We start from the raw sequence: 18,139 nt of genomic DNA, 5'->3' as shown, positions 1-18,139 counted from the left end.
GTTTTTTTCTTCTTCCAATATCTGGTAATATGAACAGCTGGTTGTAAGACAATACCATGTATTACAACAAATACTGTGAAATTCATATTACTTTGTTAAGTAAAATTCTGTATGAGTTGTCAAAAAAAAAATAGTGTGTTTCTTGGGGTGCTCAGAGCCTGGCTTTTTCCTATCTTCACCCTCAGAACTACAGCTCAGATTTATGTTTGAGACCATCTATTTCTTTCTAAACTATCTCATTACTTTCTACCCCTCATATTTTCCAAGTTTCTTCACTTGGGTCTCTTCCCCCTGTTCTTTCATTTCTAAAATAAAAATAACTTCTGATTTCAAGTTAAGCTCCCTACTGAATTAAAATTTGATTATTAATTGCTGCAAGGATTTGGAGACTGTCACTAGATTTTTCTACAATTATACCCTTTGCCTTCTGTTTAGACTACAGGATTCAAAACATCATGATTAATGACATTTCAAGTGTGTTTTGGACAAATTTTCCAAATGCTGACCTCCGACAGACACAGAATCCCGCTGCTAATCATATCTTCTTATAAACAGAAGTCATCCAGCTTGAGATGTTCCTTTTGGAACAAATATAAATATTTGGAACAAGTGTAAATATGTTGGGAGCAATCCAAGATTGTAAAGGAATCTGTATGGAATTTGTTTTGAAGTAACTGATGTCTGTAGCTGCTAATTCAGAAGTCTGCCTTCATACAGCTAGTTGCCAGGATTCATTATCATTGAAAGTACTTCAGCTACAATAGAAAAATACTGTTTAAACCGATTCTGAAAAGTAGCCCTAGTTTTTCAACAGACTCGATGATTTAAAGATTCAAAGATATAATAATTATACACAGTTTTCTACATCTTGCTTTACTATTTTAGATTACATTGATTCTGAGTTTTTGTCACAATTCCAGAAAGTCAATTACTATGCCTTATAATCTGGTTGCTTTAGAGACATCTCGTGCCCACCAGTACCCATGCTCTTTTCTCTCTCAGCACAGTGCTGGACTTCATTTCTATGTGACTTGAGTTCTGACCAATGGAATATGGTAGCAGATTGTGCAAAAGATCCACTGCCCCTAAAGATAGCAGAACTACAGACAAAAGTTCAAGTAGTTGCATAGCTACGTAGAGCCAAGCAACCCTTCGCACCCTCCCCCACGGCTCCCTCATGACACTAGGCTACAACGCAAAGGAAAAGCAGGTCTTCCTGTTTGGAATGACTAACATTTTAAAGTATGTCGGCAGGTAGCCTACCCTGTTGAGTGCAGCAGATGCTTATGTTTTGTGACTTGCATTTTTAAGTCTTCTTCTCAAAAGCAGTGGAGAACATTTACTTAATGCCAGGCAATACCCAAAGTCATGGGAAATCAAGAGGGAAGAAGACATGGTGCCTCCTTCGGGATTTGAAATTTTCCCAAGGAACTTAGGATACTCTCCAAGAATAAGAAAATGGGAAATTGTAAAGTGAGAATTTTGGTAGTGTTTGTTAAAGATGTGAATAAAGTGTTGGGAAGGACAGATTGGGAAAGACTCCCAAAGCAGGTGAGATTTGGACTAAATTGAGAAAGGCTTGGGGGCAGAAGAGGTGAGACAATGCAAAGATATGTGTCAATTGAGCAAAAACTTGAGTGCCTAAAGAGCTAGGTGTGTTCAGAGCTCATATCCAATATCTTGGGGCCTATGAGGTTTGAAAATGTCAGCACCAGAGGGTTAGATAAGACCTTCCTGGACAAGCTGACGGGGTTAGATGTTATGCAGGCAGCAACTTGGTCACCAAACTCCTCTGATCTTCATCTCATCAGTTAAAAAAATATTAAATCCGCCCTAGCAGGTAGGGAACTTTTCAATTTACAAGGGCCATGCATATATATCAGCTACTTACACATTAACCACAATATAAGCAGAATACGAGCAGTAGAACTTTTAAAAAATTGGGGATAAAAAATAAAGAAAAACAAATATTTGCATGTTTTCAGTTCTGTCCCACTGGTTTGGGTTTAATTGTCAATACCTACTTTGGAGGTTCATGCAACAGCCAAAAATGAGGCAGAAACTGTAGCAAGGGACACATGTTCTGATCTGAGTTTGGGAAGGGTAACTGAGGAGACTGAATTGGGGGAAGATGAGAGATGAGACAGTGAGTTCTAAGTAAGAGACACTTCTTTTTTGCATTTTGTTTGATGATAAGCATCTCTCTATCTGCTGACTCCTAACTCCATGCTCTCTGGCTAAGTTTCTTTTAACCACTGTAATCACTGAGGGGGTGGAAAGAGTAGGATTGAGAGTTGGAGTGAGGACAAGGCTCCTTTTTTCTGAGGGCATGCATTTGACCAAAACTTGAGAGAGAGGCAGTGGGGTAGGAAGCAGGAGACCTAATGGGCACCACAGGGAGTGGCTGGTATCCTATTCTGGGCATCCCAACATGGTGTGGCTTCACTCCTGGAAGTATGTGCTAGGCTTCTTGACAGCCACAAGAAAGGCTGAGTTCATTCGCTCAGCATCAGGAAGCCCAGCAGCTAATGAGGATGAGCAATGAGCCAATGGGAGTGAGCAGGGCATTTCTCCCGTGCCCAGGAGCCCCTTGCTGGACCTTCCTTTTAATCCTTCCATCATGCCTTCATCCATTCTTACCAGATGACCAGTGATGAAAACCTGCTCTCAGACATGATCTAGCATCACCTGTTTAAGCTTTCATAGGAACTGAAGCCAATACCCTTCTGCCCAAACGTATTTGTGCTTAAGTCTTACCCTTACCTTGTCCTTTGTTAGAGGCATAGCAAGGATTACACAGGACACATGTGAGGACTGTGACTTGGTGACTCCTCTAGAGGGCTCCAGAAAGGAGTGGTGGTCACCTGCCTCTAGTAAGGTTCCCACCTGTCCAGAGAGGGACAGGTGCAATCACTCTCTTCACCTGGGCCAAGGAGGAAGCTGGTTATTTTGTCTGTTGTGGCTGAGAGGGTCATAGAGGGTTAGTGCAACAGCCTGAGGTGTGGGATCTTAAAAAATTCTTGAGAGCAAGGATTTTAGCTTCCTCCCACTTTGGCTCCATTCCACAAACACGCTACAGGAGACAGGTTGGAAATAAACACTATAAGACAGTATTTTTAATTTTACTTATTTATTGTTTGTGTTTGTTTGGTCTAGGGTGTTTCTATGCAGTTCAGACTCATAGTGAGCCTCCTGTCTCAGCCTCTTCAGCACTGGGATTACAGGCTTGCACCACCATGCCTGGTTTCGGTGGCCAGCACAGTGCACCTGGGGTTCCAGGGCCCATGCAGCATGCAGTACTCAGGATTGAACCCAGGTCCTTGTGCTTGCCAGGCAGGTGATTAGACTGCCAACTATCTCCCTAGCCCAAGATACTCAAAAAAGGGAATTATTTCCTTATTACATAATATTTCAAAACTTATAAAGTTGCAAGTTGTATTCATTTGGGTCTCTCCCCATTGTTTTCTTGAATGTAACAATTGTTATTTTTTCTTTCTTAGTTACATTCCACAACTGCACACCTCTCGCTGGTATGAGCTAGTGAACTTTCATATGCTTTTATCAGCATCTGATGCTCAAGTTGCCCCTCTGTTGATCAAGCCATTTATTTCCCTTTCACTGTGGCTTACAAAGCTCATTGTGAGGGCCAGGAACTGAGTTTACCATGATTCTGATGGAAACAGAATCTTGTTTGATTCTTGTATAGAATTAAACTCTGCTGTCCTCTGATATATTTTTCTCATTTACAAAAGGGGAAATAAAAATTCATATTTTTATGGCCAGAATTTTTGAAAAATTAGTTTCAAGTATGCAATTTGGGTCTTAACAGGACTCAATTTAAAATGTATTTGTGATTGTATATATTAACTCACTGTATGTGTTTGGGTCAGTCCAAAATTTGACTACTGAGCAGACACAGTATAAAATAAACATGCCTCTTTGGCTGATTTTCCCTATAACAAATCAACTCAGATTTACACCCTATCTTCTTGTAAGCTGTGGGGTTTGGGAATTAATTAGTAGAATTTAATTGCCTATTTTTATTTCTACTGGTTTAAATGTATATAAAATGTATAAAGGAATAGCAGCAGTAAGGAATATGATCAAAAGACATGACTTCTGGTCTCTAAATCCCCCCACAATGACAGGTAGGTTGAGTCATGACCCCCCCCCCAAATGTCCAAGTGCTAATACCTGGAACCTGTGAATATGTGACCTGGTATGACAAAGGGACTATGCATTGTGGTTAAGTTAAGGACCTAGCAATTGGGACATGATCCTGAATCTAGATAGGTTCCATATAATCCCAGGGGTTCTTATAAGAGACATAGGAGAAGGCAGAGAAGGAAAAGGCAACTTGGCAACTGAAGCAGAGATAGGAGTGATTACAGCCGAGGAATGCTGGTGTGTCTAGAAGCTGAAGAGATGAGAAATATATCCTTCCTTTGAGTCTCCAGAAAGAGCTGGCCTTATTGGCATCTTGACTTTAGGCAAGTCAGACTGATTTTGGGCTTCCTACCTCCAGAAATGTAAGAAGACACATTTGCTATTATAAGCAATTAAATTTGTAGTAATTTGATATGGTGGCATTAGGAAACAAATAGAATCTGAGGAAACGGAGCCACTACCTCTAACCGTATTTATGGACCAAACCAATTAGACTTTTAAAAAATTTATGGTGTGCAGTGTGTATCTCGTGCTTTGTGTGGCATATTGCACTCACTGGACTTCATCATAAATCACAGTGTAACTGTCCTGATCCCACTATTTTTCTGAAGATCTAAGCTCAGTGCTGTCAGAGTAGTTCACTCGCATAGAGCCATTTAAGTCCTAGCCTTGCATCTGGACATATCTTACAAGTTGAGGGGATGACCATCTCCAGGTGTAAGAGATAGTTGAGGAAGAGGAAAGGAAACTTGGTGAAATTGTCTGGGGTTATGAGTCAGGGATGAGCACAGGGATCAGGCTGTGGCACCTGTGTCCTTCTGGTCCTGATTATGTATTGGGCTAAGTCCAGTGAAGCTGCAGGCACAGGTAGCATATTATACCTCAAGAATTCTGGGGTGTGGCACACAAGTGCCCCCTGCCCTAGTGACACAGTAGGACACTGAGCAATGGACAGAGGCTTCTTGCAGCCCAGATCTGGCACAGTGAGGAGTGAGGGGCCAATAGCACCACTTGGCCCCTGCCAAAGCGTACACTGGGAACACCTCTGGGCACTGTCCTTGGTCCTCAGATTGACAGAGGATCTCCTGGCAAAGGTAAGAGGCAGTCAACATCCAGCAGTGGTCAGGGACAGAAACTCATGAAAGGGTCATGGGGAGCACAGGCCTGAGACTCATGAAACTAAGTAATAATTGATGGAGACGCTTGCAAAGATGGAGTGATGAAAAGATGGGAAGGACCCACCTCAGGCAGATGGGAGCACAAGTCAGCAAAATAGAAGTTGTTAGTGCTAATTTCACCTTCTTTGGGTCCACAGGCTAGTGGAACCAGCATTCTTCAGGTTACAATTCATTACTGATTTGAGATTGATTGATTTAATCAGAGAAATGAGCTGAAGTGCTCAAGTGCTTCTAGGCCAAGATGAGTAAGAAGCAACTGAAAAGCGAAGCACTGAGCTCTGGGCATTGATGTCACCCACCATCGTGGTTTGCATCTGGAATGTCCCCCGGAAGTCTCATGTGCTTAGGGGTGAGACTTCAGGAAGGTGAAGGGAGTAGGGAAGAGCTGCAGTCAGAAGAGGCAGGTCACCAAGAGTGTGACCTGGAAGGGCATCAGCCACAACCTGAGCAGCCCTCCTCTGCCACACCTCCTGCTATGCTGCTGCTTCTTCCATGGGGCTGGCAGACCATGGACTGAAAACATAAGCCCAAATAAACCCTCCTTAAAGTTGTAGGCACCAGGTATTGTGTCCCCGCGAGTAGGGAGTGACTTGGCCACCCACCAGTTTACTTTTGCATGATGAACCTGTGCTGGTGTGCTGACATTCATATGTTAGATGTGACTAAGTCTGTGCCTTCTTGCTGACTGTAGTCTCCCCAGCACTCAGCATAGCAGCTGACACATCCAGGGCCTCCATAAATATTTATATTGTCCGAAGGAATCCGTATGGTAGCTAAGTCAAAGAGACACGTTACTTTCTCTTTAGCTTTTTCCTCCTAGTACAGTGGGGTATATCAAGTTATCCAGTTAGCAAAGCAAAATTCATCTTCTTCAGTAGGAAGTTCATCATATGGCTTCAACATGAGAAGGAAATCATGTCAGTTATTGTATATGATTAAGAGGGTGACATGTGAGCTTCTCCTTCCTTCCCTCCTCCCTTCTCTCTCTCTCTCTCTCTCTCTCTCTCTCTCTCTCTCTCTCTCTCTCTCATTCTCTTTTTCTTTCATACCAGGGATCAAACTCAGTACCTTGTACCTGTCTTGTAGGTCCTTAAGCCACTGAACTATATCTCCAGCCCCTGCGAGCTTAGTGTCCAATGTACTGACTTCCAAGGCTGATCCTTGGCTAAGTCCCATGAAGCACCCTCCAAGTTTCCAAAGCTTTGCCAATAAGCTTAGTCTGGGTTCAAGGTACTTGTGGAACTTCACTCTGAATCTGATGGGAACAGTCCTGGGATACACACTGAGAACCAAAAGCCAGAGCTCTGAGCACTGTTCTGCTACATCATGCTACACACCTTCCCAGGGACGCAGGGAAATAGAAGCAGGGTTGGTGTACAGCCGTCCCTAAGGATTCCCAGGGCATTGGCTGCAGAAGCCCCTCCCCTGCCAGCAGGTACCAAACCTGAACATGCTTCTATCAATCCTTTATGTAAAATGGTATGGTCTTTGCATATGACCTACAAATGCCCCAGCATAATTTAAATCATTTCTAGATTACTTATAATACTTAATATAGGGTCAATGTTGTACAAATAGTCATTACACTGTACAGTTTAGGGAATAATGGACAAGTTCAGTACAGATGCAGCTTTTTTTTCCAGGATATTTTCTGTTTGAAATCAGATGAGGCCGTGGCTGCAGAACTCCTGGATAGAGACTGCCCATTGCATGGGCCTTTCAAATGTTTGTGAGCTCCACCAAGCCCCTGGCTTCATTGCTCTCTGTTGAGGGACATTGTTTTTCAGTACTGAGGCCTGAACCCAAGGCCTTTAACTGAGCTGCATCTCCAGTCCATTTGTTATTTTTAAATTTGAAGCTGGGTCTTGTTAAGTTTCTAATTGCATGTACTGGACTTGTACTTCTGAGTCTCCTGCCTCAGTCTCCCCAGTTTGGGTGTTACTGGCCTGCACAGCCAGGCCAACCTTCTGTTGAAGGATTTTAATAGTTTGTGCTGCAAAACTCTCCCACACCTGCAACTGAAGAGTTCTGTCTTGTGAAGCTAAGCCAGAGGGGACCTTGCTCAAAGCACTGGGCCAGTATTCCGTGCGAGGTTGGCAAGTACATTGAACGAGACACCAAGCCCTTTGCTAGAAGATTGGAAACAAGAAGAGGCAGGCAGTCCTTAAACATTTTAATTACCTGCTTCCTGAACAATAAAAGGGGAATCAGACCTTCCTCCTGCAATTGCACATCATTACATTCCCATAAAGAACCTGAACTACTCGTACCTCATGATGTAAGCCATAGGCTTTTCCTTTCATCTGTGTTCAAGTTCCAACAATCTGGTTTTAGAAGAGTACGAACAGCTTTCCTCTGAAGGTATGAGATGCAAATATTGGAACCAAAGGATATTTAAACCCTTTTGCTTTCTTGAAAGATTTTTTAGGGGCTTTAAGATGCCTCCTGGAAAGGAGCACTAAGGATATTATAGCATCCTGGACAGGATCATGGGACCAAATGGGGATACAAGGTAAAAATCTGAAGAAATCTAAATAATATTCAAACTTTATAATAATATTGTATTATGTTGCTTTGTTAATTGTGACTAATGTACTATTTTAATGTAAGATGTTTACTCTATATGAGACCTCTCTTCACATTTTTCTGTACATCAAAAAATATTCAAAAATAAGTTTATTTAAAAGAATGCTTCCTGATCTTACTGGTGACTCAGTAGATTAATTCTGTGGCAGCTGCAGTGCCAGTGAAAAACCTGGGCATCATAATTAGAGCTAACTCAGGTGCCCATGAAATGGTGCATACTCCAGTCCAAATGAATTCCTTGGACCTTTAACTGTGGAGAAATTCTAGTTGCTTTACCATGCACATGGGAAATAATCTTTTTAGGGGAAATATGTACATTAGCCTAGGAAAGGGGAGGCATCAAGGAATATTTTAGGAATGAGGTGTGTGTGTGTGTGTGTGTGTGTGTGTTTTCTATGGGCTCCACTGTGCTTTCTTATTTTCCACCGGGACTTGTTTCCTCTCTGTACTGTTTATGTGATTTCCTGGGTCTGGGGATGGTTCATATTTTCCTCCTACTAAGAAGACACCTCCATCTCCCAAACTATCTTCAAATCTCACCTCTTTTGTGAAACCTTATTTCTTGTCATTGCCCACTTCCTTCACGAATGAAAGAATCCTGCTTTCCTGCTTTTCTTGCTACTGCTGCGGCCCCTCCTCCTCTTTGGCTACATCTCATCTTCCTGTCCTGTCACCATTTGTGCCCACAGCTTGGATTCTGGCTCTCTACTCTTCCTTCATCCTTTCCCTTGGAGACTGAACAAAACATTACCCGAGATGTGTCTCTACCTTCTAGCTCAGTGATGGCAAACCTCTTAGAGCTTTCAACAATACGAAGAGCCCGCTGCAACATACGTGCTATAGGTCCACCACCACTGTCCTCACCTCTTCCTTGGGCTTCAGGCACTTATGTTCTTTCTGAGTGGCTAATGCAAATCTGTCAGATATTCACCTCTTGTCTCCCAAGAAAGCTCAGATTCATAGGCGGAGGAAAAATATTACTGTATCAATATTTTACTATCCCTTAACTCTGTGCTCTCAAGGCTAAGTATAGAAAATCATCATTGATGAAAGATAATGTTCTTTAAAATTAAAAAAGTAAAGGATATAGGTATGTTAAAAGCTGACCAAGATAATGAACTGTGCATGTGTTTATTTACTAATAATATGTGTAATGAGTCTGCTGTGGTTTATAGCTGGATGTTCCCCCAAAGTCTCAGCCATTCAGAGGTGGGGCTTATGGATGGTGACTGGATTATTGGGGTGCTTGCTACCTCTGGTGTGGTATTAGAAAATGGGGTGTGGTCAGAAGAGGCAGGTCAGTGGCTGCATGACCTGGAAGTGTTTGTCTCCTTTCACTAGTTCCTTGCTCCCTGTTTCCTGTGTGCCACAGAGGGGCACGGCTTCCTCCATCAGTCTCTCCCACCACATCGCTTCTCCCTGGAGACCACTGACCATGGCAGGACAGCAACTGTTAAAACATGAGCCAAAATAAACCTGTCCTCTTTTAAGTCATAGGTGTTGGAGATTTTTGTCACACCAGTAAAGGAAATGACTAAAAGAGTACCTCTTTTGTGCCAGACACTGTTCTAAACCCTTCATATGTTTTATGGCATTTAACCTTGGCAATAATCTTAAAAGTAGGTATGATAGCTCCATTTTCATATTGGAAAATAGAGACAAAGAAATGGAAATGACATATCCCATGTCCCAGAATTAGTCGGTAACAGTTAAGATTTGAACTTAGGCAGCCAAATAAAGCCTAAAGAGCTACGGTGCAAATTCAGTTTCCTTTCCCACCTCAGGGGCACATGCAGATGCAAACAGTATTCTACACCTCTATCCCATGATAGGCTCTGTGGCTATTCACTGAACATGGCTACAGAAATCTCATGCTAAGTGAGTTGGGAGCAAAAGGATGAAGTGGGTTCTGTTCCACATAAACACGTCAGAAGCACTCTTTGAAAAAGAAACACTTATGAATTAGATTTAAAAGTAAGTTTAAGTTCATCACCAGAATAGAGCACAGAATGAGCCGAGTGCTGCCTCTTCATAGACGTAGGGACACTGAATCATAGCTCAGAGCTAACCACAGGGAAAATCTAGCTATGGTGTGCGGGTCCTGCACCTTTCTACTCAGCACTGGGCTTTGGCAGGGTGGTTTCTCCAGTGAGCCCAGCCCTCCAGGTTTGCACCTCATGTTGTTCAAACCATGGGGGCTCAGACCCTAGTTCTGACCAGCTGCCCACAGAACAGCATGGCTCTACCGCTTTGCTCACAGGTGGCCACCAACTTACTGGCTCCTGCAGACAGACACAGACACTGAGCTGCATGGAATTTTTTCTTTTTTGTGGTACTGGGATCATAACCCAAAGTTTTTCATGGAGCTACATCCCCATCCCTTTTTTAAATTTAGTTTTTTAAAATTTTGAGACAGGGTATTGCTAAGTCTTTAAATTGACCAGCTGGGGGGCCAACTTGCAATCTTCCTGCGTCAGCCTACCAGAGTACTGGAATTACAGGCTGGACAGTGGATTTGAAAAGCTGATCTTACGTAACTCTTACGCAATAAAAGACTGGTTTGGAAAAGAAAGTTGGGAAATCCAAGTCAGCTGCTGAAAAGCATTTTCATAAATACTAAAACTGTTATTTTCAGAAAATATCCACTTTCTGTCACAAAAAAAATAATTAATGAAAAATACTGTTTTTCTTCCAAACATATTGTGTTATTCTGTTAACAAAAAGCAAAAAATTCTCAAGGATCACTCTTTTCATTAAAATTTTTCAGTCTTTTTTTGTTAGTACCTTTAGAGAATAGTGTTTTCATAAATATTACACACTATGCTCTTAAAACATTTCTTTCCCCCAAGTATACCAACATACTTTTTACTGAAAAGCATCCTGAAATATATTTACCAAAGAATAAAACTTATGCAGAAGTATGTATGGCCTACTGAGTTCTGGAAACAAAAACATCCCTCCTATCTTGCCTTTATTATTCATTATTTATCATCTTATTTAAATAAAAATGAAATTTTTTTCTGCTTTTGAATAAAGTGATGATTTTTTTAAAACAAAGTTAACTATCCAGTTCAAATATTAATGTTTATCTAAACTGATTGTTTTTCCTTATCTTTCTATGCCTTCTAATGAGTAAACTATAAAGTTTAGTGTGTAAATTGGCAATAAATATATTATGAAAATATGTCAAGAGAACAAAAAACAATCAATGCAAGATGGTGCTTTGAGAGTTCTTAGTTTTTCGTTTGTAGAGGCAGTGAGAAAGAGATGTGACAAGTTTTCTTATTTAATTGTTGGCTAAATATTGATGATTAACAAAGAATATAGTTAGATGTTTTAAAATAGAAACAAGAAGCTCAGATTCCAGGTGTTATATTTGTTTTAATTGAATTTATCTATTTAGGGGCTAAATGTAAAGACCGTTTCATTCTTTGCTTAATATTCTAGGAAAAAAATGCTTCCTTTTAAAGGCAGAATCTTAGCAAACAGCAATTCATTCACTTGCAAGCCTAAAAGTGAGTTTTGCTGCAACTGCCACCCACCCAAATACATTATGTCTAGGAAATCCAGAGGCGACGAGGCGATGGCCTTGACGGTGGCTTTTCAAACTGTCTCTGAACTTTCCTGACATGCAGTAATAATGTTGCAGTTCCTAAAAGCTTTCTGTGAAGGTCTATGTACTTTTTTTTTCTTTTTAAAGAAGAACAGATGAATTACTTACATCTTAAAGAGTTGCGCGGTGCCTTGTCCTTCCTCGCGGCAGGCCTCCTCCCGGCAGAAGATCCTTCACCCTGGCTTGACAGCTGATTTAATCTGCAAGCAGGGTGGAATGTGTGGTCTTGCACATGCTGTTCTTTTCCGTTTTCTCAGGGCCGGCGGCCTGACCATTTCCATGGTAACCAGGAGGAAGTGGCTAGCCTACCAGTTTCGTCAACCACACAGCCGGAGAGAACCTGCTGAACATCTTTTCCGGCTCTAAACTGGGTTGTTTCCAGAAAAAAAAAGAAAAAAAAAAAAAAAAAAAAAAAAAACAAAACAAAACAGAAGAGACCGCTGCTGTCTGCTGACCACAAAGGACTGACTCAAATGGAAGAAATTTTACTTTAACAGGAAATTAAATGGATTAAAAGTAGCCTATCGAGACTCCTTGATACTTTTGGTCTCATGACTCCTTCCCCTTTTTCTCCCCTGATGAATTGTTACTTATGCTAAGTGCCTGTGCTAGTGTGAAAGCTGTCCTGTTGTTGTTCCAAAAAGAAAATGGACTCATTTCAACTTCAAAGATGTAGTTCTGTTCTCTCATTTTTAGTTCATTTTTTAAATGTTAAAAGCCACAAAGCCAGTAAGTTTAAAAAAAAAAAATTCTGTATATGTCAGTTTACTTCAGCTGCTGCAACCAACTATTATAAACTGGGTGGCTTAAAAGCACATTTATTTCTCAACAGTTTCCAGGATCATGGCTCCAGCAGATTTGTGGTCTAGGGAGGGCCAGTGTCATAGACAATGCCTCCCAGCTGTGTCCTCACATGGTAGGAAGGAGAGAATTACCACGGTAGGAAGATTAGCGCCTTCTGAAGGCACTAATCCCTTTCCGAAGGACTCCACACTTGTGAGCTAAGCATGGTCCCCAACCTCCCACAGTAGAAATTAGGTTTCACCTTGTGAATTTTGGAAGACACAACCATCAGTCTCTAGCAAAGAGTAAGGGTTTTTTTTTTTTTTGAAATGTGAACCAAGTTACATGGATAAAGGAGATGGAGAAGAGTCTTGCTACCTAAAAACACTAGGAGACTAGACAGCTGATGTACTACTTGGATATGGACCCTCCAATATTCTGTAGAGAAAAGCACCTCTCTAGGGCAATGAGTTCATTCATTCTTCACCGAGCGAAGCTTTACCTCACATGTGTACCCTTCCAGGAGAAAAGTGTCATGGTTCTTATCTTCAAGAAAGTTTTGCAAAGCCATACATTTATGCACAAGATGGGTAAGGCAAGGATCCTGAGAATCTACAGCATGCTTTAGAAACTAGCAGTTAATTGGTAGGATTCTCACCCTAACTATATATGCTGATAACTGTGAACTAAGCAGCTGCACTGAAGACAGCAGTGTGTAATGGTAGGGTCATGCTCGGAATGCCTGCCATTCTGGACTTCTAAATACGTACTGCTTGTCATGACATACCAATTACAGCCATATTGTCTCTCAAGTAAATGTTTGTTTAAAAAAAAAAGGGCAATAAATGAGAACAAGAGAAAGGAAAAAAATGTCACAGGACAGTCCTGCTATAATGCTGTATATAGTTAATTTCTTAATTTCTGTGTAAAATTATGTAATTGTTTATTCATATATTTTCAAATTTTTTTTATTTTTAAAATTTTTGTCTTCATATTCTGCAGGGACTTAAAGTTTAACATACCAGTACTTGATGGAAAATACCTGTTCCATGTTATGCCTAAGATGTTTGATATTCAGACAGATAGTTGGGTTAAACCCAACTGCATATGTTGTAGGGTAAAACTAAGCTTCTCTTCTGGAGGGTTAACAAACTAAGTTTGCAGACCAAAAATCAGAGAAAAAGAAGGGCTGCAAGGACGTCAATATTTTGGCCCTAGCCTTTGAAGGTCAGTGAGGACTCAGTACATAGGAGAACCTACACTGTAACATTATGTAACTCAGTTGTGTCCCAAATTTTCTGATCAAGGAGATTATGGGGCCACAGAGGAATGTGATCAATGATGTAGAGTGTGCCTAAGGAGAGTTGCATAGAGAGAAAACATTCTCTCAGGCTTTCACAGAGAGCAAATTGGTCAAGCAATGGCTGTGACTCATCCACATGGCTGACACAAATGATCTACAGACTTCGATATAGGGCTTCAGGTTAAATCCTGAGAGGATTTGACTGACCTTATCAGATACAAAAGTTGCATTTCTTGTTATATAGGTCTTGCTTTATCTTGGTCTTAACCATCCAGCAGAAAAGTATGAAAACGAAGTATAAAAAGTAAAGCCACATTAATATGCTGAGCTGTAAAAAGCTCAAGTCAACAACTTTGGACATTGCCAGTCTTATGGAAAACCCACTAGTATTATGGACTACTGGACGCTATTGGGAGATTCTGCTGAATTCAAGAACCTACAGTATTTAAATGACAGTGGAATGCCCTTCTCTGACAAAACTAACCAAAAAAGTAGGATAGAAATGAATGACCTTTGTCTGTAAACTCAAAATAGGATAGATATACAGCTCCACTCTCTTAATTCAATGAATAGAGAGGTTTGTTCTAATAGTGTTTGAGACAGGATATCATGTCTGCATCTTGTACAATGAATAACCACTAAGACAACAATATGCTATGTATTAATTACTGAAAATGTGCCAGTAAACAGTTGTGAAACTGTCTCATTGATATTTGTTTCTCAATAAAAGTATTAAAAAAGAGAAAGTTTTATGGCAAAAAGGATGATTATATAAGCTCATTGCAGGAACTGTGTGAAGAGAAGTATAAATCCATCTCATGGATGCCTCCAAGAAGGTGAGGCTGACTTCTGCCAGGGAGAGTGGAGAGATCTTTTGGACAGCAGCATTTGCTGTGAGCCATAAAGGACAGTTAGGACTTAAGTGGGTCAGATATTGAGAAAAAGGACAAAAATGCCTTGTGGAGTGGCTCTGCCCAGGTGGCACTGACACACGTGGTCTTCCAAGTGACCCAGAGGATCAAGGAACTCAAGCAATTAAGGAAATTGCTGGACCAAAGGTTTGGAGATGGGAGAGTCCCACATCTAGTCAGCCGTTCAGGAAGTTAATGAATCATGATCAAGATAAAGGAATTTGAAAACAGAAAGTTTATTCTTGTTACTGTGTAATTTCTCCAGGGTATAAGAAAAGTAAAATATGCACCTTGGTTTAATCACAATTCTGCTAAACTTTTGAATGTTATTTAAACTCAGTTGTGAGCCTCAGTTTTCTTATCTGTAGAGGTGATGACAGTTTGCTAAAAAGTTAAGGTAAAGACCTAGAGAGATAATATAAGTAGACTCATGCTTGAGGATGAGGGATGGGAAAGCTGGCCAGCCACATGCCAAAGTCCTCAAGTTTCTGGAGCAATTTCACTAATGTAACGGTCTGGCATACTCAGCTTTTGTGCCAACACCTTTCCTTCTTGCCTTCCTCTGCTCTAGAGGCTGGGGAATGACAAGAGTGTCTTGCATCTTGGGTTCCAGATTTGATTGAAATGTTATTAATCATTTATGCTTGCTTTGGAACCAAATATTTGGAGAGAAGACCATGAGGCTGATATGGGAACTGAAGCAAGTGGGGAGAGAGCACCATCCTGGCATTGCCTTTTCTGGTAAAGGTCTCAGCAGCAGAAACGTGTCTTCTGACTGAGTTGCCTTCTGGTTGCAGCAGATGTGACAAGAGCCTAGAGCTGTGGGCTCTGGCACTGGCTCCTTATTGGAGAACATAGCCTCTCCATTCAGCAAATTTCTGGTAGCTAAAGCGGCAGCAGCTCCGGAGGTGACCCCATTTCATGGTGACTTCTCAAATTCTTCCAAAAGTCCATTTCTTGAGCCCTCCCAGTGACTCAAGATTGTTTTAAGAAACTCTTAGTTGTTTTCAATTCAGCTAGTTTAGACAATGTTGTGTGCAATGAAGAACCCTAACCAACATATCGGTGACCAGTTCTGGCCAGTAGAAGGTCAGAAGGATTTCTAGTACTGCCTCATTTACTTTTTAATATTATAAATTAACTAAGATTTATGATATAATATAGTTAACATAAATGGGACATGAAGAACACATTCAACAGTGGTAGCTCAAGTAATTATGACTCTTGACTCTGGATTCTGCTGAGAGGGACACAGTGTTGAAGGCAGACCCTGAGAAGGCAGTAACTCTAGGACCGGCCAGATAGCTCGGCAGACTAAAGCACCTTCTTAGGAAAACACAGGGAATAGGGTTCAGTCTCCAGCGTGTTGTGCCAGCCCCACCCCCAGGGTGCACTGAGATGGCAATGAGACTGGATATGGTGGCATGCAGCTGTCATCCCAGCACTTGGGAGGCTGAAAACAGGAGAATCACTACCAAGACCAAGCTATGGAGTGAGACCCTGTAGGCGCTGTACTAAATACATAAAAAGAGGACAATAACTCTGGAGATTTAAGGGCCAAACCGTTGCTGCTAAAATATGGCTGGGACTCTGTGTGACAATGTTAAACATGTACCCCAGGTTTTTTATCTTCCTGCCATTTTAAAGCATTTACTTTGTTTTGTGTGCTGACCAGGTTATATAGCTTAGACTGATTTAGCAAAAACAAGTATTGGGACTACTATTAAAACTACACCTTAGGCTGCCTGTTTCATTCTATTGCAGTCTGAGTAGCAAACAAATGTTTGTTCACCATGTGGTTGAATTCTAGTTTTGTTCTGAATCAAGTTTATTCTCTCTTTCTGTAAATCACAAAAGCAAGGAAGGTCCTTACGGCACATTCAAATTACGACCAGGGTGTTAAGTAAAAGTGAACTCAATACCCACCTCCACTGGGCATGTTGCAGAAGTAATGCCTGCCAAGTCTGCACTGAAGCAAATTTTGCTTTGTTTGCAAATTGTAGCGACTACTTTGTTGTTTATGTTCTAGTTCCCTAAAATCTTTTGTCTAAAGGCCTCAGATTCCATCTCCCACACTTGTTCTGCATATATTCTCATCCACCCACTTAACTACCTACCAATCACTATCAGAATTTTTTTTTATCCCTCACCTACCTACTTTAGTCCTTCTACCAGCCTTTTCTATTGCTATTTCTTCCACCCTGGGCCCTTTGTGAGCCATCCCAGGCCTTCTCTGTCCTACCTATCTGTTCCTTTCTTGGGTGAGAGCAGTGTCCATATTCTCAACTCATTCCAAGATGGGTCTGCCCTAGACCTTGCCATCAGCATGGGGCTCTGGGTTTCATCTTCTTCCCTTGCCTGTGCTTTGCTCCATTCCCAGGGAAACCACTAGAAATGTGCGCCCCTGCCTTTCCTTTCTCTGTCCTATCCACCCTTGACTCTGGGATCAGCTGCTTCCATGTCACCCTAACCTTCTCTCAGATGATTCACCCTGGCATTTGCTCAGTACTTAATGCCCAACCCCCCTGGGTCACCACTGTGGTCTGCTTTCTCTGATCCACTCTGAGAGTGCAGGCTCTTATGGAGAAAGGGTAATGAACTCAAAGTTTCTACTGATTAACCTCAAATGAGCCCCAGCCTCCATCCCACTACTGTTCCACTGAGCACTTGCTCAGAGGCTTTGATGACTTCTCCACTTGAATAAAATCCTCACTATGTCATACTATCCCTATTCTTTCAAGAAGCCCTTACATCTGAGTGGAGACCATCAACCTTTCCTGGATCTTCCTACCTTCCTCCTCACCCCAACATGCTTCTTCTTTAACAATAGTCATCTTGGGTCAGGCATGTGACAGTTAAGTATGGCAACTTGATTGTTTGGAGAGACCCTATGGGATTAGTAGTGAAGCATATTTTTGCAAGTGACTAGGTCTGTTGTGAAGGCAAGATTTTAGAGTCTAGTCTATACCCTTGACCCTTTCCTCTTTGGTGATGTTTTCATGTTCTACTTTCTAGCTGCTATGAATCGAGCAGTTTCCTTCTGATATGTCTTTCCACCATGATGTTCTGACCCTGGATCCAGCTGACCATCGACTGACTCCTCTGAAACCTTGTAAATCTCTCCTCCTTTAAACTGCAGGTATTAAGTGGCTGTGCTTTGGGTCTGAAAAGCTACACATAGGAGCAACCTGCATGTGCCTCGTGCTCCCTATTTTAAGGCTTCTCTGTTATCAGTGTGCAGAGATCCCATAGGCATCCTTGAAATATTGATAAGCGTTGAGTGGAAGTGTTGGAGATTATTACAGTTTAGCTCTAACATGTCCTCCAAAGTCTGTTGTTTGAGGTGGAGACTGGTCAGAGTGAGGAAGTCACTGAAGGCATGACCTGAAAGGGTATGGTCTCGTCTCTGGATCCTCCCTTCAGTCCCTGCTTCACGGCCACTACATAACGAATGACTTTCCTCCTCTATGCCATCCTGCTCTGCCATTTCTACCTTGTAGTCGGCCAACCATGGACTGAATCTGTGCAAACTGTGAGCCTAAATGAACCTTTCCTCCTTCTAAATTACTGGTACCAAGGGCTGGAGAGATGACTCAGT

General features: G+C 41.5%; 1 protein-coding gene across 1 annotated transcript in view; it reads right to left on the bottom strand.

Annotated features, from left to right (window-relative positions):
* Positions 1–11,815, bottom strand: part of CUNH21orf62 (chromosome unknown C21orf62 homolog) — a 23,431-nt gene extending 11,616 nt beyond the window's left edge. The window contains exon 1 of the mRNA XM_023705599.1: positions 11,653–11,815. The gene's annotated coding sequence lies outside the window, so the exon portion shown is untranslated. The remainder of the gene's footprint in view (positions 1–11,652) is intronic.
* Between the last annotated feature and the right edge of the window lie 6,324 nt (positions 11,816–18,139).

The sequence above is a fragment of the Octodon degus genome, unplaced genomic scaffold (assembly GCF_000260255.1).
Source record: "Octodon degus isolate 3935 unplaced genomic scaffold, OctDeg1.0 scaffold00225, whole genome shotgun sequence".
NCBI lineage: Eukaryota > Metazoa > Chordata > Mammalia > Rodentia > Octodontidae > Octodon > Octodon degus.
This window is presented reverse-complemented; position numbering and strand designations above follow the sequence as displayed.